A 26,765-nucleotide genomic window follows, 5' to 3' on the forward strand; every position below is an offset into this window, starting at 1 on the left:
ACCTCATGCACCTTTCTCTTGACCTCCTGCCTCTTTCTTTTATACATCTCCCACTCAATTGCATTATTTCCCTGCAAAAATGGTCCAAATGCCTCTCTGTTCTCTTTCACTAATAATCTTACTTCTTGATCCCACCACTCACTACCCTTTCTAATCTGCCCACCTCGCACGCTTCTCATGCCACAAGCATCTTTTGCGTAATCCATCACTGCTTCCCTAAATACATTCCATTCCTCCCCCACTCGCCTTACGTCCTTTGTTCTCACCTTTTTCCATTCTGCATTTAGTCTCTCCTGGTACCTCCTCACACAAGTCCCCTTCCCAAGCTCACTTACTCTCACCACCCTCTTCAAACCAACATTCTCTCTTCTTTTCTGAAAACCTCTACAGATTTTCACCTCCGCCTCCACAAGATAATGATCAGACATCCCCCCTGTTGCACCTCTCAGTACAGTAACAATCCAAAAGTCTCTCTTTCGCCCGCCTATCAATTAACACGTAATCCAATAACGCTCTCTGGCCATGTCTCCTACTTACATACGTATACTTATGTATATCTCTCTTTTCAAACCAGGTATTCCCAATCACCAGTACTTTTTCAGCACATAAATCTACAAGCTCTTCACCATTTCCATTTACAACACTGAACACCCCATGTACACCAATCGTTCCCTCAAGTGCCATATTACTCACCTTTGCATTCAAATTACTCATCACTATAACCCGGTGTCGTGCATCAAAACTACTAACACACTCTCTCAGCTGCTCCCAAAACACTTGCCTTTCATGATCTTTCTTCTCATGCCCAGGTGCATATGCACCAATAATCACCCATGTCTCTCCATCCACTTTCATTGTTACCCATATCACTCCAGAATTTACTTTCTTAAACTCTATCACATACTCCCACCACTCCTGTGTCAGGAATAGCGCTACTCCTTCCCTTGCTCCTGTCCTGTCACTATCCCTTGACTTTACTCCCAAGACATTCCCAAACTACTCTTCCCCTTTACCCGTGAGCTTCGTTTCACTCAGAGCCAAAACATCCAGGTTCCTTTCCTCCAACATACTACCCATCTCTCCTTTTTTCTCATCTTGGTTATATCCACACACATTTAGACACCTTAATCTGAGCCATCGAGGATGATGAGCACTCCCCGCGTGAATCCTTCTTGTGTTTCCGCTTTTAGAAAGTTGAAATACAAGGAGGGGAGGGTTTCCAGCCCCCCGCTCCCGTCCCCTTTAGTCGCCTTCTACGACACGTGAGGAATGCGTGGGAAGGATTCTTTCTCTCCTATCCCCAGGGATATATATATATATATATATATATATATATATATATATATATATATATATATATATATATATATATATATATATATATATATGCAAGAGTATTGGAAAGAGGGGCAAGTATGAAGTCTGTTGGGGATGAGAGAGCTTGGGAAGTGAGTCAGTTGTTGTTCGCTGATGATACAGCGCTGGTGGCTGATTCATGTGAAAACTGCAGAAGCTGGTGACTGAGTTTGGTAAAGTATGTGGAAGAAGAAAGTTAAGAGTAAATGTGAATAAGAGCAAGGTTATTAGGTACAGTAGGGTTGAGGGTCAAGTCAATTGGGAGGTGAGTTTGAATGGAGAAAAACTGGAGGAAGTGAAGTGTTTTAGATATCTGGGAGTGGATCTGGCAGCGGATGGAACCATGGAAGCGGAAGTTGATCATAGGGTGGGGGAGGGGGCGAAAATTCTGGGGGCCTTGAAGAATGTGTGGAAGTCGAGAACATTATCTCGGAAAGCAAAAATGGGTATGTTTGAAGGAATAATGGTTCCAACAATGTTGTATGGTTGCGAGGCGTGGGCTATGGATAGAGTTGTGCGCAGGAGGATGGATGTGCTGGAAATGAGATGTTTGAGGACAATGTGTGGTGTGAGGTGGTTTGATCGAGTGAGTAACGTAAGGGTAAGAGAGATGTGTGGAAATAAAAAGAGCGTGGTTGAGAGAGCAGAAGAGGGTGTTTTGAAGTGGTTTGGGCACATGGAGAGAATGAGTGAGGAAAGATTGACCAAGAGGATATATGTGTCGGAGGTGGAGGGAACGAGGAGAAGAGGGAGACCAAATTGGAGGTGGAAAGATGGAGTGAAAAAGATTTTGTGTGATCGGGGCCTGAACATGCAGGAGGGTGAAAGGAGGGCAAGGAATAGAGTGAATTGGATCGATGTGGTATACCGGGGTTGACGTGCTGTCAGTGGATTGAATCAAGGCATGTGAAGCGTCTGGGGTAAACCATGGAAAGCTGTGTAGGTATGTATATTTGCGTGTGTGGACGTATGTATATACATGTGTATGGGGGTGGGTTGGGCCATTTCTTTCGTCTGTTTCCTTGCGCTACCTCGCAAACGCGGGAGACAGCGACAAAGCGCAAAAAAAAAAAAAATATATATTTATATATATATATATTTGTTATTTATTCTTTGCTTTGTCGCTGTCTCCCGCGTTTGCGAGGTATCGCACGGAAATAGACGAAAGAAATGGCCCAACCCACCCCCATACACATGTATATACATACACGTCTACACACGCAAATATACATAACCATACATCTCAATGTGCACATATATATACACACACAGACACATACATATATACACATGCACACAATTCACACTGTCTGACTTTATTCATTCCCATCGCCACCTCGCCACACATGGAATAACATCCCCCTCCCCCTCATGTGTGCGTGGTAGCGCTAGGAATAGACAACAAAGGCCCCATTCGTTCACACTCAGTCTCTAGCTGTCATGCAATAATGCCCGAAACCACAGCTCCCTTTCCACATACAGGCCCCACACAACTTTCCATGGTTTACCCCAGACGCTTCACATGCCCTGATTCAATCCATTGACAGCACGTCGACCCCGGTATAACACATCGTTCCAATTCACTCAATTCCTTGCACGCCTTTCACCCTCCTGCATGTTCAGGTCCCGATCACTCAAAATCTTTTTCAATCCATCTTTCCAACTACAATTTGGTCTGCTACTACTCCTCGTTCCCTCCACCTCCGACAGATAAATCCTCTTGGTCAATCTTTCCTCACTCATTCTCTCCATGTGCCCAAACCATTTCAAAACACCCTCTTCTGCTCTCTCAACCACGCTCTTCTTATTTCCACACATCTCTCTTACCCTTACTTTACTTATTCGATCAAACCACCTCGCACCACATATTGTCCTCAAACATCTCATTTCCAGCACATCCATCCTCCTGCGCACAACTCTATCCATAGCCCACGCCTCGCAGCCTTAGAACATTGTTGGAACCACTATTCCTTCAAACAGCCAATTCTGCTTTCCGAGATAATGTTCTCGACTTCCACACATTCTTCAAGGCTCCCAGGATTTTCGCCCCCTCCCCCACCCTATGATTCACTTCCGCATCCATGGTTCCATCCGCTGCCAGATCCACTTCAGATATCTAAAACACTTTACTTCCTCCAGTTTTTCTCCATTCAAACTTATCTCCCAATTAACTTGACCCTCAACCCCACTGTACCTAATAACCTTGCTCTTATTCACATTTACTCTTAACTTTCTTCTTTCATACACTTTACCAAACTCAGTCACCAGCTTCTGCAGTTTCTCACATGAATCAGCCACCAGCGCTGTATCATCAGCCAATAACTGACTTACTTCCCAAGCTCTCTCATCCCCAACAGACTTCATACTTGCCCCTCGTTCCAAAACTCTTGCATTCACCTCCCTAACAACCCCATCCATAAACAAATTAAACAACCATGGAGACATTATACACCCCTGCCGCCAACCTACATTCACTGAGAACCAATCACTTTCCTCTCTTCCTACACGTACACATGCCTTACATCCTCGATAAAAACTTTTCACTGCTTCTAACAACTTGCCTCCCACACCATATATTCTTAGTACCTTCCACAGAGCATCTCTATCAGGTCTAGTATATGCCTTCTCCAGATACATAAATGCTATATACAAATCCATTTGCTTTTCTAAGTATTTCTTGCATACATTCTTCAAAGCAAACACCTGATGCACACATCCTCTATCACTTCTGAAACCACATTGCTCTTCCCCAATCTGGTGCTCTGTACATGCCTTCACTCTCTCAATCAATACCCTCCCATATAATTTACCAGGAATACTCAACGAACTTATGCCTCTGTAATTTTAGCACTCACTCTTATCCCCTATGCCTTTGTACAATGTCACTATGCACGCATTCCGCCAATCCTCAGGCACCACACCATGAATTATACATGATTTAAATAACCTTACCAACCAGTCAACAATACAGTCACCCCTTTTTTCATGAATTCCACTACAATACCATCCAAACCTGCTGCCTTGCCGGCTTTCATCTTCCGCAAAGCTTTTACTACCTCTTCTCTGTTTACTAAATTATTTTCCCTAACCCTGTCACTTTGCACACCACTTCGACCAAAACACCGTATATCTGCCACTCTATCATCAAACACATTCAACAAACCTTCAAAATTCTCACTCCATCTCCTTCTCACATCACCACTACTTGTTATCACCCCCCCATTTGCGCCCTTCATTGAAGTTCCCATTTGCTCCCTTGTCTTACGCACTTTATTTACCTCCTTCCAGAACATGTTTTTATTCTCCGTAAAATTTAATGATATTCTCTCACCCCAACTCTCATTTGCCCCTTTTTCACTCTTGCACCTTTCTCTTGACCTCCTGTCTGTTTCTTTTATACATCTCACAACTCATTTGCATTTTTTCCCTGCAAAAATCGTCCAAATGCCTCTCTTTTCTCTTTCACTATTAATCTTACTTCGTCATCCCACCACTCACTACCCTTTCTAATCAACCCACCTCCCACGTTTCTCATGCCACACGCATCTTTTGCACAAGCCATCACTGCTTCCTTAATACGTCCCATTCCCCCCCCCCCCCCCCCCCCACTCCCCTTACCTTCTTTGTTCTCACCTTTTTCCATTCTGTACTCAGTCCCTCCTGGTACTTCCTCACACAAGTCTCCTTCCCAAGCTCACTTACTCTCACCACCCTCTTCCCCCCAACATTCTCTCTTCTTTTCTGAAAACCCATACAAATCTTCACCTTCGCCTCCACAAGATAATGATCAGACATCCCTCCAGTTGCACCTCTCAGCACATTAACATCCAAAAGTCTCTCTTTCGCGCGCCTGTCAATTAACACGTAATCCAATAACGCTCTCTGGCCATCTCTCCTACTTACATACGTATACTTATGTATATCTCGCTTTTTAAACCAGGTATTCCCAATCACCAGTCCTTTTTCAGCACATAAATCTACAAGCTCTTCACCATTTCCATTTACAACACTGAACACCCCATCTATACCAATTATTCCCTCAACTGCCACATTACTCACCTTTGCATTCAAATCACCCATCACTATAACCCGGTCTTGTGCATCAAAACCACTAACACACCCATTCAGCTGCTTCCAAAACACTTGCCTCTCATGATCTTTCTTCTCATGCCCAGGTGCATGTGCACCAATAATCACCCATCTCTCTCCATCAACTTTCAGTTTTACCCGTATTAATCTAGAATTTACTTTCTTACATTCTATCACATACTCCCACAACTCCTGTTTCATGAGTAGTGCTACTCCTTCCCTTGCTCTTGTCCTCTCACTGACCCCTGATTTTACTCCCAAGACATTCCCAAACCACTCTTCCCCTTTACCCATAAGCTTCGTTTCACTCAGAGCCAAAACATCCAGGTTCCTTTCCTCAAACATACTACCAATCTCCTTTTTTCACATCTTGGTTACATCCACACACATTTAGACACCCCAAGCTGAGCCTACGAGGAGGACGAGCACTCCCCAAGTGACTCCTTCTTCTGTTCCCCATTTTAGAAAGTCAAAATACAAGGAGGGGAGGATTTCTGGCCCACCGCTCCCGTCCCCTCTAGTCGCCTTCTACGAACGTGAGGAATGCGTGGGAAGTATTCTTTCTCCCATATCCCCAGGGATATAATATATATATATGTATATATATATATATATATATATATATATATATATATATATATATATATATATATATATATATATATATATATATATATATATATATATATATATATATATATATATATATATATATATATGTTATATATATGTTAAGAGTAAATGTGAATAAGAGCAAGGTTATTAGGTACAGTAGGGTTGAGGGTCAATTCAATTGGGAGGTGAGTTTGAATGGAGAAAAACTGGAGGAAGTGAAGTGTTTTAGATATCTTGGAGTGGATCTGGCAGCGGATGGAAACATGGAAGCGGAAGTGGATCATAGGTTGGGGGAGGGGGCGAAAATTCTGGGAGCCTTGAAGAATGTGTGGAAGTCGAGAACATTATGTCGGAAAGCAAAAATGGGTATGTTTGAAGGAATAGTGGTTCCAACAATGTTGTATGGTTGCGAGGCGTGGACTATGGATAGAGTTGTGCGCAGGAGGATGGATGTGCTGGAAATGAGATGTTTGAGGACAATGTGTGGTGTGAGGTGGTTTGATCGAGTAAGTAACGTAAGGGTAAGAGAGATGTGTGGAAATAAAAAGAGCGTGGTTGAGAGAGCAGAAGAGGGTGTTTTGAAATGGTTTGGTCACATGGAGAGAATGAGTGAGGAAAGATTGACCAAGAGGATATATGTGTCGGAGGTGGAGGGAACGAGGAGAAGAGGGAGACCAAATTGGAGGTGGAAAGATGGAGTGAAAAAGATTTTGTGTGATCGGGGCCTGAACATGCTCGAGGGTGAAAAGAGGGCAAAGAATAGAGTGAATTGGAGCGATGCGGTATACCTGGGTTGACGTGCTGTCAGTGGATTGAATCAAGGCATGTGTATGGGGGTGGATTGGGCCATTTCTTTCGTCTGTTTCCTTGCGCTACCTAGCAAACGCGGGAGACAGCGACAAAGCAAAAAAAAAAGAAAAATATATATATATATATATATATATATATATATATATATATATATATATATATATATATATATATATATATATATATATATATATATTTATATGTATATATATTTTCACCCCAATCCCTGGGGATAGGGGTGAAAGAAAACTTCCCACGCATTCCTCGGGTGTCGTAGAAGGCGACTAGAGGGGCCGGGAGCGGGGGGCCAGAAATCTTCCCCTCCTTGTATTTTGTAACTTTCTAAAATGGGAAACAGAAGGAGTCACGCGGGGAGTGCTCATCCTCCTCGAAGGCTCAGACTGGGGTGTCTAAATGTGTGTGGATGTAACCAAGATGTGAAAAAAGGAGAGATTGGTAGTATGTTTGAGGAAAGGAACCTGGATGTTTTGGCTCTGAGTGAAACGAAGCTCAAGGGTAAAGGGGAAGAGTGGTTTGGGAATGTCTTGGGATTAAAGTCAGGGGTTAGTGAGAGGACAAGAGCAAGGGAAGGAGTAGCAGTACTCCTGAAACAGGAGTTGTGGGAGTATGTGATAGAATGTAAGTAAGTAAATTCTCGATTAATATGGGTAAAACTGAAAGTTGATGGAGAGAGATGGGTGATTATTGCTGTATATGCACCTGGGCATGAGAAGAAAGATCATGATAGGCAAGTGATTTGGGAGCAGCTGAATGAGTGTGTTAGTGGTTTTGCTGCACGAGACCGGGTTATAGTGATGGGTGATTTGAATGCAAAGGTGAGTAATGTGGCAGTTGAGGGAATAATTGGTATACATGGGGTGTTCAGTGTTGTAAATGGAAATGGTGAAGAGCTTGTAGATTTATGTGCTGAAAAAGGACTGGTGATTGGGAATACCTGGTTTAAAAAGCGAGATATACATAAGTATACGTATGTAAGTAGGAGAGATGGCCAGAGAGCGTTATTGGATTACGTGTTAATTGACATTCGTGCGAAAGAGAGACTTTTGGATGTAAATGTGCTGAGAGGTACAACTGGAGGGATGTCTGATCATTATCTTGTGGAGGGGAAGGTGAAGATTTGCATGGGTTTTCAGTAAAGAAGAGTGAATGTTGGGGGGAAGAGGGTGGTGAGAGTAAGTGAGCTTGGGAAGGAGACTTGTGTGAGGAAGTACCAGGAGAGACTGAGTACAGAATGGAAAAAGGTGAGAACAATGGAAGTAAGGGGAGTGGGGGAGGAATGGGATGTATTTAGGGAATCAGTGATGGATTGCGCAAAAGATGCTTGTGGCATGAGAAGAGTGGGAGGTGGGTTGATTAGAAAGGGTAGTGAGTGGTGGGATGAAGAAGTAAGATTATTAGTGAAAGAGAAGAGAGAGGCATTTGGACGATTTTTGCAGGGAAAAATGCAATTGAGTGGGAGAAGTATAAAAGAAAGAGACAGGAGGTCAAGAGAAAGGTGCAAGAGGTGAAAAAGAGGGCAAATGAGAGTTGGGGTGAGAGAGTATCATTAAATTTTAGGGAGAATAAAAAGATGTTCTGGAAGGAGGTAAATAAAGTGCGTAAGACAAGGGAGGAAATGGTAACTTCAGTGAAGGGCGCAAATAGGGAGTTGATAACAAGTAGTGGTGACGTGAGAAGGAGATGGAGTGAGTATTTTGAAGGTTTGTTGAATGTGTTTGATGATAGAGTGGCAGATATAGGATGTTTTGTTCGAGGTGGTGTGCAAAGTGAGAGGGTTAGGTAAAATGATTTGGTAAACTGAGAAGAGGTAGTAAAAGCTTTGCGGAAGATGAAAGCCGGCAAGGCAGCGGGTTTGGATGGTATTGCAGTGGAATTTATTAAAAAAGGGGGTGACTGTATAATTGACTGGTTGGTAAGGTTATTTAATGTATGTATGACTCATGGTGAGGTGCCTGAGGATTGGCGGAATGCGTGCATAGTGCCATTGTACAAAGGCAAAGGGGATAAGAGTGAGTGCTCAAATTACAGAGGTATAAGTTTGTTGAGTAATCCTTGTAAATTATATGGGAGGGTATTGATTGAGAGGGTGAAGGCATGCACAGAGCATCAGATTAGGGAAGAGCAGTGTGGTTTCAGAAGTGGTAGAGGATGTGTGGATCAGGTGTTTGCTTTGAAGAATGTATGTGAGAAATACTTAGAAAAGCAAATGGATTTGTATGTAGCATTTATGGATCGGGAGAAAGCATATGATAGAGTTGATAGAGATGCTCTGTGGAAGGTATTAAGAATATATGGTGTGGGAGGCAAGTTGTTAGAAGCAGTGAAAAGTTTTTATCGAGGATGTATGGCATGTGTACGTGTAGGAAGAGAGGAAAGTGATTGGTTCTCAGTGAATGTTAGTTTGCGTCAGGGGTGTGTGATGTCTCCATGGTTGTTTAATTTGTTTATGGATGGTGTTGTTTGGGAGGTAAATGCAAGAGTTTTGGAAAGAGGGGCAAGTATGAAGTCTGTTGGGGATGAGAGAGCTTGGGAAGTGAGTCAGTTGTTGTTCGCTGATGATACAGCGCTGGTGGCTGATTCATGTGAGAAACTGCAGAAGCTGGTGACTGAGTTTGGTAAAGTGTGTGAAAGAAGAAAGTTAAGAGTAAATGTGAATAAGAGCAAGGTAATTAGGTACCGTAGGGTTGAGGGTCAAGTCAACTGGGAGGTAAGTTTGAATGGAGAAAAACTGGAGGAAGGAAAGTGTTTTAGATATCTGGGAGTGGATCTGGCAGCGGATGGAACCATGGAAGCGGAAGTAGATCATAGGGTGGGGGAGGGGGCGAAAATCCTGGGAGCCTTGAAGAATGTGTGTAAGTCGAGAACATTATCTCGGAAAGCAAAAATGGGTATGTTTGAAGGAATAGTGGTTCCAACAATGTTGTATGGTTGCGAGGCGTGGGCTATGGATAGAGTTGTGCGCAGGAGGATGGATGTCCTTGAAATGAGATGTTTGAGGACAATGTGTGGTGTGAGGTGGTTTGATCGAGTAAGTAACGTAAGGGTAAGAGAGATGTGTGGAAATAAAAAGAGCGTGGTTGAGAGAGCAGAAGAGGGTGTTTTGAAATGGTTTGGGCACATAGAGAGAATGAATGAGGAAAGATTGACCAAGAGGATATATGTGTCGGAGGTGGAGGGAACGAGGAGAAGTGGGAGACCAAATTGGAGGTGGAAAGATGGAGTTAAAAAGATTTTGTGTGATCGGGACCTGAAGATGCAGGAGAGTGAAAGGAGGGCAAGGAATAGAGTGAATTGGATCGATGTGGTATACCGGGGTTGACGTGCTGTTAGTGGATTGAATCAGGGCATGTGAAGCGTCTGGGGTGAACCATGGAAAGCTGTGTAGCTATGTATATTTGCGTGTGTGGACGTGTGTGTGTATACATTGTGTATGGGGGTGGGTTGGGACATTTCTTTCGCCTGTTTTCCTCCGCTACCTCGCAAACGCGGGAGACAGCGACAAAAAAAAAAAAAATATATATATATATATATATATATATATATATATATATATATAGATATATATATATATATATATATATATATATATATATATATATATATATATATATATATATATATATATATATATATATATATATATATATATATATATATATATATATATATATATATATATATATATATATATATATATATATATATATATATATATATTCTTGAGATTGGAAGAAAGAATTCTTCCTTCGTATTCCATTCGCTAAGTAGAGCATCACAAACAAGGGCGAGTGGTGGTGGCTAGATCTCATCCCCCCCCCTCCCTCCTTTGCTATTCAATTTGTAAAAGACGGACCAAAACAAATAATCTAAAAGGTATGCTGAATGCGTCTGGATATAACCAAGATGGGAAGAAAGGAGAGACAGGTAGTATGTTTGAGGAAAGAAACCTAGATGATCTGGCTTTGAGTGAAGTGAAGTTCAAGGGTAAAGGGGAAGAGTGGTTTAGAAATGTATTATGAGGAACGTCAAGGGGTAGTGTTAGGGCAGTGGTTTCGTAAGAAGTAGCAATACTGATCGAGCAAAAGTTGCGGAAATATATGAAAGAGTGTGGCCGAGTGAGTGAAAATGAAAGAAAATAAGTGGTTTGCGAGAGATGGGTGATTATTAGTACTTATGCACCACCCGGTGAAAGAAGGATGATGAGAAGAAAGTTTTTTTGGGAGCAGCTGAGTGAGCGCTTCAGAAGTTTTAATGTTGCAGATCGGGTAACAGTGATGAGTGATTTACATGCAAGAGACAGTCATGTGAAAATTGATAGTATCACTGGTGGACACAGTGTATTCAGTGAGGTGAATAGGAATGGTAAGCTTTGTGTGGAGTTAATCATTGAAAAAGGTTTGGTGATTGGGAAAACCTGGTTTAGAAAGAGGGAAACACGCTAATTGGGAGGATGGTCAGATTTCATTACTGGATTACATAGAACCTGATAGGTGAACCAAAGAGAGACCCTTGGATCTGAATGTGTTGAGAGGAGCAGCTGGTGGGATGACTGACCAATACCTGGTGGAGGTAACGATTAAGATTTGGAGAAATTTACAGAAAACAGGAAAATACATGAGTGAGAGTTAGGTGGTTGATGTGAGCTTGGAAAAGAGATGTGTTTAAACAAATACCAGAGGAGATCGAGCATTTTTCTGTGGTTTCGCCCGGCTGCTTCATATGCCCCGAGTCTGTCCATTGACAACACGTCGCCCCCTGTATACCACGTCGCTTCAATTCACTCAAACTCTCCTGCATGTTAAGGCTGTGAGCAATCAAATTCTTTTCCCTCCACGCTTTCATTTTTCACTTTGTTCTCCTTTTCGTTGTTCCCTCCACATCAGATCCACACATCCTGTTCGTTATCGTCTCCTCATCTATTCTCTCCATAAGTCCAGACATTTTCAGTACAGCTTCCTCCGCTTTCTCAACCACACTTCTCTTATTACCACAACTCTCTCTTATTCATTTGTCATTTGATCGATCAAACCACCTTACACTTTATATCATTCTCAAGAATTTAATTTCTAACACATTCATTCTCCTCCGCACAGCCTCATCTATAGCCCATGCCTCGCATTCATACAACATCACTGGAAATACTGTAACTTGAAGAACCCATTTCCGCCCTCCCAAATGACTAATCTTTCCACACATTCCAAAATGCTAAGAGAACCTTTGGCCCATTACCCATTCCCCGATTCAAAACAGCTTTCATGGTTCTTTTTGTTGCTATATCCATACCCATTCAGACTCGCACCTCAAATAACCTGTCCCTCTGCCCTGGTAAACCATAATAATCTTGCTTTTATTCATATTCATTTTCAACCTCCTTCCTTCACATATTCTCCCAAACTCAGTTAACAACTTTTTGCAGCTTATCACTCTAATCTGACACCAGCTATCAGCAAACAACAGCTGACTTACTTCCCAGGCTCCCCCTTTACTCCCTGCTTAGATTGCATACTTACCCCTATCTCTCCAAGACCCTTGCAGTCACCTCCCTCACCACCCGATACATATACGAATTAACCAGTCATGGTAAAATCACACATCACTACAGTAAAGTAAACATTCACCCAGAGCAACTCACTCTCCTCTCTACCTACTCGCGCACACATCTTACACTCTTGATGAAAAGCTTCTCACTGCTTCTAATACTTTCCTCCCACACACTCATAGAACCTATCAAAAGACATCTCTATCAACCCTACCATATACTTTCTCCAGACCCATAATTGGGGATTCCTGATTATTCCTCACAAACATCCTTTAAGACAAACACCTGATCAACACTTCCTCTACCACCAATGAAACCACATCCTTCCTTCCCTGTCCGATGCTCTGTACATGTCTTCACCCTCTTAATCACTGCTTTCTCATTCAATTTTACAGGTACGTTCAGCAAGCTAATACCTCCGTAGGTCGAACACTCACCTTTGTCCCACATCAAATCTATACAGTGGCACTACACATGCATTCCGTCGATCCTCAAGCACATCCCCATGATCCGAAAATACAATGAAAATCCTAACTAACCAATCAACAGAGGAAATCTGTTTCCTAAGAAACCCAACCACAATACCATCAATTTCAGCCACCTTACCACATTTCATCTTACAATTGGCACACTACCTCTAACACTATCAACCTCCTTCCAAAACGTCCTCTTCTCACTGAAGTTTGCTAACACTTGCTCACCCGAACTCTCATTTGTCCTCTCTTTTTCTCATGCATCTTCCAATAGTTTGCGCTCCATTCTTGGAAGCACCCCCCATACACCTCTTTCTTTTCCTCTCAGCACATCTACATCCAAGAGTCTCTCTTGTTCTCATCTGTCAATTACTATGCATTCCAGTGATGCCATCTGACTATTCATCCAACTCATCTGTGTAATATTATGTATATCCTTCTTTTTAAACCAGCCATTCCCAATCACCAATCCTTTTTTAGCACAGAACTCCACAAGCTGTTCACCCTGCCTTTTCACCTCTCTGAATACCGCATATCAATCAATTATACCCTAAATTTCCACATTATTCACTCTTGCATTACTCACTCTCGTGTCAAACTGTGAAGGAATAATGTATTTTCAGAGGTGGTTTAGGATGTGTGAATCAGGTGTTTGCTTTAAAGAACGTAAGTAATTAAGGTGAAACAGAGAGATTCATATATAGCATTTATGGATCTAGAGAAAGCATATGATAGGGTTGAGAATGATGCCTTTTTGAAGATATGAACAACGTATTTAGAGGAATACAGAGAAACACAAACGACTTAAAACATCAACAGACCACAATGTCACTTCGAGGTTGTTTGTGATAGGGGAGATATCAGAAACTCACATATTAGTGTGGTAAAAGTTAGGACGTATACGAAATAATTCAGAGTGAATGACCTGCAAATCGTCATGGTTACTAAGGAGACGCTTTTGCGTTTTTCGACAGATTTGTCAAATTTGCAGTTATCGATCTCAAACGTTATTTGCCACCTAAGACCCGAGTTCATCATTTTGTCTATGTCAGGTTGAAGCTGGTGAGGTTCAGTATCATTTGTAAATCTATTTCACAGCTTTTGCATCATTTTATAATTTCTTTTTAACGCTATTTTCTCTAGCTCAGAGTTCGTAGTGTGGGAGATAAGTTGCTAGAAGCAGTGAAAAGTTTTTACCAAGGGTGTAAGGCATGTGTGCGAGTAGGAAGAGAGGAGAATGATTTGTTCCCAGTGAAGGTTGGGCTACAACAGGGGGTGTGTGATGTTCCCATGGTTGTTTGATTCGTTTATGGACGGGTTAAGAGGGAAGTGAATGTAAGAGTCTAGGAGAGAGGGACGAGTATGCAGTCTGCTGGGGATGATGAGGACCTGGGAAGTAAGTCGGCTGTTGCTGATGATACAGCACTGGTGGATGATTCGAGTGAAAATCCACGGAGTTGGTGACTGAGTTTGAAAGAGTGTGTGAAAGGAGAAAGTTAAGAGTAAATGTGAATGAAAGCAAAGTTGTTATATTTAGAAGAGTAGAGGGACAAATTAGCAGGGGTATGGTTCTGAATGGAATAAGATGAAAGAAGTGAAGAGTTATAGATATCTCAGAGTCGATATAACAGCGTATGAAACCATGGGAGTGAGTGTGTCATAGGATGGGTGAGGGGCAAAGGTTCTGGGAACATTAAAGAACGTGTGGTAAGAGATGTCGTTGTCTGCAGGGACGAATTTGGGCATGCTTAAAAGAATAGTAGTCCCAGCAATGTCGTATCGATGCGAGGATTGGCTATAGATGATGATGTGCGCACGGTACAGGATGGATATGATGGAAATTGTACGTTTGAGGAAAACATGTAGAATGCGGTGGTTTGATCAAGTACATGATTAAAGGGTAAGAGAGAAGTGTGGTAATAAAATAAAAGTGTTTTTGAGAGAGCTGAAGAGGGAGTGCTGAAATGGGTTGAACATACAGAGAGAATGAAGTGGGGAGAGGATAACGAAAAGGATGTATGTGTCAGAAGTGGAGGGGATAAGGAGAAGCGGAGACCACATTGGAGATTTTGAGCGATCGTGACCTGAACATTAAGGAGGGTGAAAGGCGTAAGCCGGCTCTAGTGAATTGGAACGATAAGGTGTGTGTACACTGGTAGATGAGCTGTCAATGAACTGAAGGAGGGCACTTGATTTGGCCATGGGAAACCATAGAAAGGTCACCTACTAATGATAGTAGATGACTAAGGAAGAAGAGAGTGGAGGGCTGGAAGCCCTTTCCTTTTTGTGTTTCCGTCTCTAAAAGTTGGAACAGAAGAAGCTAGGCGAGCAGCGCTCTTCCTCCTTGAGAAATCAAGATAGGATGTCCTAATGTTGTATGGGTGTAAGCAAAGTGAGAAGCAAGGAGAGATGGGCGGTATATTTGGGAAAAGGGACCTGGATGTTCTGGCTCACAGTGAAGCAAAGCTCAGTGGAAAGGGAGATGGATGGTCTGAAAATATCTTAGGGATATAGTCAGGGGTCAGTGTTAAGGCGAGAACTAAGGAAGCGCAGCACTTCTGCTGAAGCAGGGGTCCTGGAAATATGTGAAAGAGTGTAAGGAAGCGAGTCTCAGACTGATAAAGGATAAGATGAAAACGGATTATGAAAGCTGGGTGATTATTAGTGCTTATGCACCTTGCCATGAGATGATTAGAAAAAATCGACTGTTTTGGGAAGTGTTGCATTCCAGAAATCTCTCCACATTCGTTTAAATGTATCCACGTTTAAGAGTCAGATCCCATTTACTTTAACAGAGTCGTGGTGCACTCAGTCGAAGTCAGCTAATCTAAAGTTAGGTATTACCATATTCTCTTCTTTGAAATCCGACTGGCACTTTACAGTATATCTATTATCGTTATCGCTGTACCCTATCTTTCAGATATCACATAGGTGCTGATTACGTCTTTTACAGTGGATGTCACTATATGTAATATGTTTTTGCCCCTGGTTGACCTTGGACCCTGTCATAAGGTCTCGATTTATGGCGGGACTGTTAAAGTCTTCTGTTTTTATTTTCTTCGTTTGTTATCAAATAAGGATTATATAACGACATATAAAGCTCCGTCATTTCCTACAAAAAACGGTCTTGGATATCTAACTTATAGCTAAACTCCAGCAAACCTAGTGCATAGGAGGCTGAAAGGAAAAGAAGAGCAACCTGGGCCTAGGAAAGGAACACGACAGTCGCTGAAGTGCTCGGTCATTGCGCTGCCATCACTATTCCATTGGTCAGTGCTTGCCAACCACACATGATAGGACAAACGTGGGACTGGTCCTTGATGCAGCCCTTCCCTAAGCGTGTAAGACTTTTCTAAACCTTCCTACAATTGTCTCATTGACCTCACGTTAACTCTCACTTTCTGAAGAACTCACAATCCCAAGCTCTGCTCTTCCTGATCATCAATATGACTTTCTCAATGCTAGGCCTACTGGTGATCTCTCCTATGTCATTCACCTCTGGCTTTCCTCCCTCAGATATTTTTGGTAAATTCATCGTCGTGGTCCTCGATATTTGTAAAGTACTCGACGGAGTGTAGCATAAACCCTCTCTTTTCTTTGGTTTTTTGCTTTTCTTTGTTCCCTGATATCCTTTCAATCCAATGCAGTAGTCGTTGATGGAGCGCTTCCACCTCTTATTCTGTCAACAGTGGCGTCCCTCAGGGATCTCTTCTGTACGCTATTCTCTCTCTTTTCTCTGTAAATCATCTTCTTTTTTTAGCATCTGATCCTGTTCACTCTTACGCTGAGGATTCAAGTTTATACATTTGAACTTTTTTCTCTCTCCTCTTCACTCTATTGCTCGTTCTATTTCGAGTACTGAACATACCTCCTCTATTAACTTGGACCTGTGCAACATCTCGGAAGAAGGAAACGGGAACCTGGTGAAATCCAAGAGCATGTAGGTCATTCTTTCCCTTTCATTCATTCTGAAAATGCCGTACTAAATCCCGAGCATTACATAAACGTTCTGGGCATAACATCATCCTCTGTTCTATCCAGGAAATTGCACATATTCAACATTACAAAATCTACTTCCCAAAGGATGTTCTATACTTGCTGTAACTATTTCTCTTGAGTGCAGCTATATCAATTCTTCGGGGATGTAATCGCTCTAGTATTGAGTACTACTCACATATTTACGATGGCTCTTCCTACAACTTCTTATTGGCAGAATGAAATCTTAGCCTTCCGTCTCAATAATAAAGATAATGATAGTGATAATAACAATAATAAAAATAGTGATAATAACAATGATAAATGATAATAATGATAATGATAGTGATAATAACAATAATAAAGATAGTGATAATAACAATGATAACAATGATAATAATGATAATAATATTGATATTGATAACGATGATAATAATGATAATGATAATAACAATAATTATGATAGTAATAATAACAGTGATAACAATGATGATAATAATGATAATGATAATAATAATGATATTGATAACAGTGATAATAGTAATAATAATGATAGTAATATTGATAATAATGATGATAACAGAAATAATATCATCAATAATAACAACTATGATAATATTAATAATGATGATAATGATAATAATAATGATAATGAAAATGATAATAATGATAATAATAATAATAATGATAATAGTAATAATAATGATAGTAATGATGATAATAATGATGATGATAATAATAATAATAATATAATAATAATAATTATAATAATAATAATAATAATAATAATAATAATAATAATAATAATAATAATGATAATAATAATAATAATAATGATAATAATAATAATAATAATAATAATAATAATAATAATAATAATAATAATAATAATAATAATAATAATAATAATTATAATAATGATAATAACAATAATAATGATAATAATGATTATAACAATAATAATGATAATATTGATTATAACAATAATAACAATTATGATAATAATAATGATCATAATAATAATAATGATGATGATAATAATATAAATAATAATAATGATAATAACAATAATGATAATGATAATAATAATAATAATAATAATAATAATATAATAATAATAATAATAATAATAATAATAATAATAATAATAATAATGATGATAATAATAATAATAATAATAATAATGATAATAATAATAATAATGATAATAATAATAATAATAATAATAATAATAATAATAATAATAATAATAATAATAATAAAAATGATGATAATAATAATGATGATAATAATAATGATAATAATGATAATGATAATGATAATGATAATAATAATGATAATAATGATAATAATAATAATAATAATGATAATAATAATAATAATAATAATGATAATAATAATAATAATAATAATAATAATAATAATAATAATAATAATAATAATAATAATAATAATAATAATAGTAATAAAATGATAATAATGATAATGATAATGATAATAATAATAATAGTGATAATCATAATAATAATAATAACGATAATAATATTAATGATAATAATGATAACGATAATAATAATAATAATGATAATAATAAGAGGAAAGAGAGGCAAGTATGCAGTCTGTTGGGGATGAGAGAGCTTGGGAAGTGAGCCAGTTGTTGTTCGCTGATGATACATCGCTGGTGGCTAATTCATGTGAGAAACTGCAGAAGCTGGTGACTGAGTTTGGTAAAGTGTGTGTGAAAGATGTAAGTTCAGAGTAAATGTGAATAAGAGCAAGGTTATTAGGTACAGTAGGGTTGAGGGTCAAGTCAATTGGGAGGTAAGTTTGAATGGAGGAAAACTGGAGGAAGTAAAGTGTTTTAGATATCTGGGAGTGGATCTGGCAGCGGATGGAACCATGGAAGTGGAAGTGAATCATAGGGTGGGGGAGGGGGTGAAAATCCTGGGAGCCTTGAAGAATGTGTGGAAGTCGAGAACATTATCTCGGAAAGCAGAAATGACTATGTTTGAAGGAATAGTGGTTCCAACAATGTTGTATGGTTGCGAGGTGTGGGCTATGGATAGAGTTGTGCGCAGGAGGGTGGATGTGCTGGAAATGAGATGTTTGAGGACAATATGTGGTGTGAGGTGGTTTGATCGAGTAAGTAATGTAAGGGTAAGAGAGATATGTGGAAGTAAGAAGAGCGTGGTTGAGAGAGCAGAAAAGGGTGTTTTGAAATGGTTTGGGCACATGGAGAGAATGAGTGAGGAAAAATTGACCAAGAGGATATATGTGTTGGAGGTGGAGGGAACGAGAAGTGGGAGACCAAATTGGAGGTGGAAAGATGGAGTGAAAAAGATTTTGAGTTATCGGGGCCTGAACATGCAGGAGGGTGAAAGATGTGCAAGGAATAGATTGAATTGGATCGATGTGGTATACCGGGGTCGACGTGCTGTCAGTGGATTGAATCAGGGCATGTGAAGCGCCTGGGGTAAACCATGTAAAGTTCTGTGGAACCTGGATGTGGAAAGGGAGCTGTGGTTTCGGGTATTATTGCATGACAGCTAGAGACTGAGTGTGAATGAATGTGGCCTTTGTTGTCTTTTCCTAGCGCTACCTCGCACACATGAGGGGGAAGGGGGATGGTATTCCATGTGTGGCGAGGTGGCGATGGGAATGAATAAAGGCAGACAGTGTGAATTGTGTGCATGTGTATATATGTATTATGTCTGTGTGTGTATATATATGTGTACATTGAGATGTATGGGTACGTATATTTGCGTGTGTGGACGTGTATGTATATACATGTGTATGGGGGTGGGTTGGGCCATTTCTTTCGTCTGTTTCCTTGCGTTACCTCGCAAACGCGGGAGACAGCGACAAAGCAAAATAAATAAAGAAATAAATCAAAATAAATAATAATAATAATAATAATAGTAATGATAATATTCACTCAAAGGCCCAGGCCTCTGTTCTAAATGCTACCCCGCTAACGCGGGAAATGGGGAAAAGTGTGAAAAATAGATAATAATAATAATAATGATAATAATAATAATAATAATAATAATAATAATAATAATAATAATAATGGTAATGATAATAAGAAAAGACAAGACAAGAAAATAGTGAAATTGGAGAAAAATGTAGCTTAGACATTGAAGCTTATTGATACAGTGGTTAAATTGATGAGAACTGCTATTGACGTTTGTGTAAATAAATTATACATTTCCTTTTTTCCATAGCCAGAGGTTGAACCATTATGTGACATTCATTTTTTTTCATTCTTTTCAAGCTAGAAGTTTCAGTTTTCTAAATTGTTTCTTACATTTTTCATATGTATATATATGTATGTGTGTGTGTGTGTATATGTGCGTATGTATGTGTATGTGTGTGTATGTGTATATGTATATATATATGTATATTATCCCTGGGGATAGGGGTGAAAGAATACTTCCCACGTATTCCTCGCGTGTCGTAGAAAGCGACTAGAGGGGATGGGAGCGGGGGGCCAGAAATCCTCCCCTCCTTGTATTAACTTTCTAAAATGGGAAACAGAAGAAGGAGTCACGCGGGGAGTGCTCATCCTCCTCGAAGGCTCAGAGTGGGGTGCCTAAATGTGTGTGGATGTAACCAAGATGTGAAAAAAGGAGAGATAGGTAGTATGTTTGAGGAAAGGAACCTCGATGTTTTGGCTCTGAGTGAAAGGAAGCTCAAGGGTAAAGGGGAAGAGTGGTTTGGGAATGTTTAGGGAGTAAAGTCAGGGGTTAGTGAGAGGACAAGAGCAAGGGAAGGAGTAGCAATACTCCTGAAACAGGAGTTGTGGGAGTATGTGATAGAATGTAAGAAAGTAAATTCTCGATTAATATGGTTAAAACTGAAAGTTGATGGAGAGAGGTGGGTGATTATTGGTGCATATGCACCTGGGCATGAGAAGAAAGATCATGAGAGGCAAGTGTTTTGGGAGCAGCTGAATGAGTGTGTTAGTGGTTTTGATGCACGAGACCGGGTTATAGTGATGGGTGATTTGAATGCAAAGGTGAGTAATGTGGCAGTTGAGGGAATAATTGGTATACATGGGTTGTTCAGTGTTGTAAATGGAAATGGTGAAGAGCTTGTAGATTTATGTGCTGAAAAAGGACTGATGATTGGGAATACCTGGTTTAAAAAGCGAGATATACATAAGTATACTTATGTAAGTAGGAGAGATGGCTAGATAGCGTTATTGGATTACGTGTTAATTGACAGGCGTGCGAAAGAGAGACTTTTGGATGTTAATGTGCTGAGAGGTGCAACTGGAGGGATGTCTGATCATTATCTTGTGGAGGCTAAGGTGAAGATTTGTATGGGTTTTCAGAAAAGAAGAGTGAATGTTGGGGTGAAGAGGGTGGTGAGAGTAAGTGAGCTTGGGAAGGAGACCTGTGTGAGGAAGTACCAGGAGAGACTGAGTACAGAATGGAAAAAGGTGAGAACGATGGAAGTAAGGAGAGTGGGGGAGGAATGGGATGTATTTAGGGAATCAGTGATGGATTGCGCAAAAGATGCTTGTGGCATGAGAAGAGTGGGAGGTGGGTTGATTAGAAAGGGTAGTGAGTGGTGGGATGAAGAAGTAAGAGTATTAGTTAAAGAGAAGAGAGAAGCATTTGGACGATTTTTGCAGGGAAAAAATGCAATTGAGTGGGAGATGTATAAAAGAAAGAGACAGGAGGTCAAGAGAAAGGTGCAAGAGGTGAAAAAAAGGGCAAATGTGAGTTGGGGTGAGAGAGTATCATTAAATTTTAGGGAGAATAAAAAGATGTTCTGGAAGGAGGTAAATACAGTGCGTAAGACAAGGGAGCAAATGGGAACTTCAGTGAAGGGCGCAAATGGGGAGGTGATAACAAGTAGTGGTGATGTGAGAAGGAGATGGAGTGAGTATTTTGAAGGTTTGTTGAATGTGTTTGATGATAGAGTGGCAGATATAGGGTGTTTTGGTCGAGGTGGTGTGCAAAGTGAGAGGGTTAGGGAAAATGATTTGGTAAACAGAGAAGAGGTAGTGAAAGCTTTGCGGAAGATGAAAGCCGGCAAGGCAGCAGGCTTGGATGGTATTGCAGTGGAATTTATTAAAAAAGGGGGTGACTGTATTGTTGACTGGTTGGTAAGGTTATTTAATGTATGTATGACTCACGGTGAGGTGCCTGAGGATTGGCGGAATGCGTGCATAGTGCCATTGTACAAAGGCAAAGGGGATAAGAGTGAGTGCTCAAATTACAGAGGTATAAGTTTGTTGAGTATTCCTGGTAAATTATATGGGAGGGTATTGATTGAGAGGGTGAAGGCATGTACAGAGCATCAGATTGGGGAAGAGCAGTGTGGTTTCAGAAGTGGTAGAGGATGTGTGGATCAGGTGTTTGCTTTGAAGAATGTATGTGAGAAATACTTAGAAAAGCAAATGGATTTGTATGTAGCATTTATGGATCTGGAGAAGGCATATGATAGAGTTGATAGAGATGCTCTGTGGAAGGTATTAAGAATATATGGTGTGGGAGGAAAGTTGTTAGAAGCAGTGAAAAGTTTTTATCGAGGATGTAAGGCATGTGTACGTGTAGGAAGAGAGGAAAGTGATTGGTTCTCAGTGAATGTAGGTTTGCGGCAGGGGTGTGTGATGTCTCCATGGTTGTTTAATTTGTTTATGGATGGGGTTGTTAGGGAGGTAAATGCAAGAGTTTCGGAAAGAGGGGCAAGTATGAAGTCTGTTGGGGATGAGAGAGCTTGGGAAGTGAGTCAGTTGTTGTTCGCTGATGATACAGCGCTGGTGGCTGATTCATGTGAGAAACTGCAGAAGCTGGTGACTGAGGTTGGTAAAGTGTGTGGTAGAAGAAAGTTAAGAGTAAATGTGAATAAGAGCAAGGTTATTAGGTACAGTAGGGTTGAGGGTCAAGTCAATTGGGAGGTGAGTTTGAATGGAGAAAAACTGGAGGAAGTGAAGTGTTTTAGATATCTGGGAGTGGATTTGGCAGCGGATGGAACCATGGAAGCGGAAGTGGATCATAGGGTGGGGGAGGGGGCGAAAATTCTGGGGGCCTTGAAGAATGTATGGAAGTCGAGAACATTATCTCGGAAAGCAAAAATGGGTATGTTTGAAGGAATAGTGGTTCCAACAATGTTGTATGGTTGCGAGGCGTGGGCTATGGATAGAGTTGTGCGCAGGAGGATGGATGTGCTGGAAATGAGATGTTTGAGGACAATGTGTGGTGTGAGGTGGTTTGATCGAGTGAGTAACGTAAGGGTAAGAGAGATGTGTGGAAATAAAAAGAGCGTGGTTGAGAGAGCAGAAGAGGGTGTTTTGAAGTGGTTTGGGCACATGGAGAGAATGAGTGAGGAAAGATTGACCAAGAGGATATATGTGTCGGAGGTGGAGGGAACGAGGAGAAGAGGGAGACCAAATTGGAGGTGGAAAGATGGAGTGAAAAAGATTTTGTGTGATCGGGGCCTGAACATGCAGGAGGGTGAAATGAGGGCAAGGAATAGAGTGAATTGGAGCGATGTGGTATACCGGGGTTGACGTGCTGTCAGTGGATTGAATCAAGGCATGTGAAGCGTCTGGGGTAAACCATGGAAAGCTGTGTAGGTATGTATATTTGCGTGTGTGGACGTATGTATATACATGTGTATGGGGGGGGGTTGGGCCATTTCTTTCGTCTGTTTCCTTGCGCTTCCTCGCAAACGCGGGAGACAGCGACAAAGTATAATAAAAATAAGATAATGAATAATAATAATAATAATAATAATAATAATGATAATAATAGTAATAATAATGATAATAATGTTAATAATAATTATGACAATAATAATAATAATAATAATGATGATTATAATGATAATAATAGTAAGAATGATAATAATGATGATAAGAGTAAGGTTAATGATAACAATAATGATAATGATAATAATGATGATAATGATAATAATAATAGCAATAGTAATAGTAATAATAACAATGATAATGATGATAATGATGATAATAATTATAATAATAATAATAATAATAATAATAATGATAATAATAACAATAATAATAATAATAATAATAATAATAATAATAATAATAATGATAGTAACAATATAGTACTAATGATAATAATAATATAGTAATAATGATAGTAATGGTAAGATAATAATAATAATAATGATAATAATAATAATAGTATTAATAATAATAATAATGATAATGATAATAATAATGATGATAATAATGATAATGGTAATAATGATAATAATAATATTGATAATAATAATAACAATAATAATAATAATAATAATAATAATTATAATAATAATGATAATAATAATAATGATGAGAATAATAATGATAATAATAATGATAATGATAATAGTACTAACAATAATGATGATAATAATAACAATAATAATGATGATAATGATAATAGTAATAATGATAATAATAATAATCATGAAAATGATTATAACTATGATAATAATAGTAATAATAATAATGATGGAGACAGTATGATAATGACAATAATGATGATAATAATAATGATAATAATAATAATAATGATAATAATAATAATAATAATAATAATAATAATAATAATAATAATAATAATAATAATAATAATAATAATAATAATAATAGTAATAATCATAATAATGATAATAATGATGATAATGATAATAATGATAATAATAATAATAGTGATAATGATAATAATGATATTAATAATAATAGTAATAATCATAATAATGATAATGATAATATTAGTAATAACAATAAAAAAAAGCGTGGTTGAGAGAGCAGAAGAGGATGTATTGAAATGGTTTGCTCACATAGAGAGAATGGATGAGGAAAGATTGACAAAGAGGATATAAATGTCAGATGTGGAGGGAACGAGGAGAAGTGGGAGACCAAATTGGAGGTGGAAAGATGGAGTGGAAAAGATTTTGAGCGATCGGGGCCTGAACATGCTGGAGGGTGAAAGGCGTGCAAGAATTAGAGTAAATTGGAAAGATGTGTTATCCCGGGGTTGATGTGCTGTCAATGGATTGAACCAGGGCATGTGAAGTGTCTGGGGTAAACCATGGAAAGTTCTGTGGGGCCTGGATGTAGAAAGGGAACTGTGGTTTCGGTGCATTACACATGACAGCTGGAGACTGAGTGTGAACGAATGTGGCCTTTGTTGTCTTTTCCTAGCCCTACCTCGCGCATGCTATTTCATTTGTGGCGGGGTGGCGACGAAAATGGATGAAGGCAGCAAGTATGAATATGTACATGTGTATATATGTATATGTCTGTGTATGTATATATATATGTATACGTTGAAATGTATAGGTATGTATATGTGGGTATGTGGGTGTTTATGTATATACATTTGTGTGTGGGTGGGTTGGGCCATACTTTCGTCTGTTTCCTTGCGCTACCTCGCTAACGCGGGAGACAGCGTCTAAGTATGATATCAGAAAGATGAAAATGATAATGATGATAATGATAATGATAATAATGATAATAGTAATGATAATAATGATGATGATAGTAATAATAATAATAATAGTAATAATAATAATAATAATGATAATGATGATAATAATAATAATGATAATAATAATAATAATAATAATAATAATAATAATAATAATAATAATAATAATAATAATGATAATGATGATAATAATAATAATGATAATAATAATAATAATAATAATAATAATAATAATAATAATAATAATAATAATAATAATAATAATAATAATAATAATGATAATGATAATAACAATAATGATAATAATAATGATAATAATAATGATAATAATAATGATAATATCCCTCCGTGTCTGGCGAAATGTTCCTACCCTCTACCAATTCCACACTCCTCGCTGGAGCTTTTTGCATATGTCCTCGTGTTTTGCTGCTGTTTCCCATAGTTTTTGTGTGGAAACCAACCACAGGAAGATTGACCGTTATGATACCTCCTTTTCCTGATAAGCAAAGCTGTGGAATTCTCTTTCATCTTTTATCAATCTCCTCTTCCTACAATGCTTCTGCCTTCAAAATGCGGGTCTGTAGACACCTGAGAAACTGCGATTAATTTCATCGTCATATTCTTACCCTCTCTTCATCTCACCTGAGATAGCCATGGCTGGCGAGTGGTTAATACGTGCCATGTCGGTCATAAAAGAACAAAGATGGTAGAGTCATTGAAAATACGCAAGCTTAGGGAGGCGCCAAACATCGTCGCATCTCAAAAGCTCGTTTTACTAGGGACAAATTGCTCATCATCATCATCTTGCAGCTTATTAAGAGACCAGATCTTCAATGGACTGACTGAGTTCTTCCACGGATTGACTGAGTTTTTCCAAGCGTTGACTGTGTTCTTCCACGGGCTGACTGAGTTCTTCCAAGGGCTGACTGAGTTCTTCCATGGGCTGACTGAGTTCTTCCACGAACTGACTGAGTTCTTCCACGGACTGACTGAGTTCTTCCACGGGCTGGCTGAGTTCTTCCATGGACTGACTGAGTTCTTCCATGGGCTGACTGAGTTTTTCCGCGAACTGACTGAGTTCTACCACCAGCCGTGTTCCCTGTGCTGCTACTTGTGTGTCCACTTCTCCCGCGCTAAACCTGTTTACTTCTCTGCCTGACTTACTGCTGAAGATTCCTTCATAACGGAAGACTGAAAAGCTGGCAGTTCAAAATGACCACTCCAATGCTGCTTCTTACAGACACGCAAGAAAATATGGACTTTCAATTAAAAAAAGAAACAAGTACTATAATGAGAAAGGTTACTATCAATTAAGCTTGCACATGCTTATGTGTACATATTTACTTATGATATTTATGTACTAGATATATACAAGTAAAACACACTTCTGTAGACGATTTCATACTGATCAAGCAGCCAGTATGATAA

The 26,765-nt window shown here is 39.1% G+C and overlaps 1 protein-coding gene across 2 annotated transcripts in view; it reads left to right on the forward strand.

Annotated features, from left to right (window-relative positions):
* The window catches only part of LOC139748138 (uncharacterized), a 195,902-nt gene that overhangs the window by 105,226 nt on the left and 63,911 nt on the right, over positions 1 to 26,765 (forward strand). The window lies entirely within an intron of this gene.

The sequence above is a fragment of the Panulirus ornatus genome, chromosome 72, assembly GCF_036320965.1.
Source record: "Panulirus ornatus isolate Po-2019 chromosome 72, ASM3632096v1, whole genome shotgun sequence".
Lineage (NCBI taxonomy): Eukaryota > Metazoa > Arthropoda > Malacostraca > Decapoda > Palinuridae > Panulirus > Panulirus ornatus.